We start from the raw sequence: 2498 nt of genomic DNA, 5'->3' as shown, positions 1-2498 counted from the left end.
AAATGACAATAAATAAATAAGGAACTAGCAGCTGTTTAGTAACGTTTCAGACTATCGGTGAGTGTCCAGAGTTTGTCAACAAACCACGAAAGCAATGCTGATTAAACTTAAGTTTTCAAATGTTTGACCTGTGCCCTGGCATAGTGAGTGTGAGTATCAACCTAGACTTTTATAACGCATAACACAGTCAACTAAAATAACACACCTCAAGAAGTGACAATGAGTAATTAGCTTAGTAACTTAAACACTTGTTACTGACATCTGAATGTATCTTGTAGTTATAGGTTTGAACACTAGAAGGGCAAACTAAGCCTTTCATCCTTCAAAGTTTGATAAACTGAATATCGTTAAAGTGGGTAAATGAAAAGGTATTTCCAGCCTCACTACACAGGAGGTGTGTTGTAACGATAATGGTGCCTTCCATTATACATGTATTCAGCAGGCACTCTGTACCTGAATTTCCTGCTGTCCTGAACCTTTGCTTTAGCAGTTGTGCTAATATTTGCAAAGTAATTACCGGAGAGACATTTTGGGCATTTTATTAGCATCTTAAATAAATAACGTTCAATGCAGATTGGTTTACTTTATACTATTTAACAATGCATGTCCTTAGTTTACTTCATTTGATTTAAAGGCACTAAAGGGAAAGGAAATGCCACATCAGTTGTATGACGGAAGCATGCATGTTTTTACTACACATGCCTTTACAACGTGGGCAATTCAACAAACACGTTGTTACCACGCGTTCCTTTAGCACGTAAGTCGTTACAAGACTTGCCATAGGGAAACGCTGGAATTTGGACTAGTATAATTCACTATTTCAACTCCTGTCTCTGTAACAGTAGGGAAGGTGTTGGACTCAAAATCCAACAACAGTCCAGCAACATGTTGTAATGACTTGCGGGCTAAAGGAATGTGTCGTATCAATTCTTTTGTTATAGTGCCCGCCTTGTAAAGGCACTGCGTGGTTGTGACTGCATGGTAAAGGCTGTTTACCCTTCACATCAGGAGTTCCTCGTCCCAGTCCTAATATGTGAGGCTCTGCTCCACCACCAGCTTCTTCCCATGTCCAATGCCTCCCAAAGAGGAGTCCTTCCTTTCTTTCCAGGACTACTCTTAATGCTCCCCACTGACAACAGACACTTCCTGTCTTCACAAGCCAGTTTTATCGGTGCCATGAAGGGAGGAAGGTCCGGGAAACTAACTGGGATGAGTAGCTCCTGATTTGGAGAGAGATGAAGATTACTTGTGACTAATAGGTTCATTATCTCCTCATCATCACTCCTCGTCCCAGTTATAATTTTATGTATTTATTTATTTACCAGAGATTTGGATAGCACGAACTTGAGCCGAAGGTATCAGAGCTCTTTACATGCGCACCAGTTCCATTACAGATGGACACATTTATTTTGTTAGGCACGGGGAGATGAAGTGATTTGCCCAGAATCACAGGATGTTGAGCGTCCCTTGCTGAGGCTCGAACCCAGTTCCCAAGCTTTGAGGTTGACCACTCAAGCCTTTAGGATACATCCTGAGAATATACACAAGCCACTCAAGAAATAATATCTTTTACATAGACTTTATTTGTAAAATACATCCACTCCAGCAGAACACAGAAATTGCCAACAATCAATTCATTGCAGCTTCAACACCTTATTTTCCACCACCTATAATGTGCCACGAGAGTGTTAGGAGTGGACCAAGTACCTACCCTACATATCTCAAGTAGAGGCGCACCAGCTGACTCCACCCATGATAATGACACGTCCTCTTGCAACCCTCGTGGGACCACACACCCAGCTGAAACATAAGCCTGAGTGACGGTTACCCATCGATTCAATGTTTCTGTTACCCCTTTATTTGCTGCCCCATGGGCTACAAATAATATGTTTGAAGAAAAAAACTCTTTCGTTTGGGATAAATGAATCACCAAAGCTCTCTTGATGTCCAATCACTCCGAAACCCTGAGTTCACTACAAACTCTACTACTGGCAAGAAAACCTCTTGCAAACAGTGACACTGCTTCTGGACCTCTTGTCTGAATGTAGGATCAGGTCTCAGCACTGTTCTATTTGGAAGGATGTTTAGTGTTGCGTAATTAATAACCAACACATCTAACTCACCAAATCTCTTGGCTGAAATGATTGTCAGCAAAAAAAAAAACATTTGTCCTGACCCAAGCAGTGTGTGCAGACTCCAATGCTTCAAATGGCTTTACCTGCAAACCCTTAAGAAACATAGACACATCTCAGGTAGCTGTGGGAAAATGATGGGTCACTGGTATTTTCCATTTAAAACTCTCCATATACTTAAAAACTAAAGAAACAATCTTAGACAAATTTCCAGGTGGGTTATGAAAGCCTCTAATGGCTGCCAACTGGGCTGAGGGCATTGAAGGAGATAGGCCTAACACAAAACCATCTCTTAAAAAATAAGAAATTGGTGACATGACCTTACATCTAACCCTTTCAAAATGTGTCCAGTGCCTTGCATACAGT

This window comes from Triturus cristatus, chromosome 4_1 (genome assembly GCF_964204655.1).
Source record: "Triturus cristatus chromosome 4_1, aTriCri1.1, whole genome shotgun sequence".
NCBI lineage: Eukaryota > Metazoa > Chordata > Amphibia > Caudata > Salamandridae > Triturus > Triturus cristatus.
The sequence above is the reverse complement of the archived record's forward strand: the minus strand, read 5'-3'. Positions refer to the sequence as shown.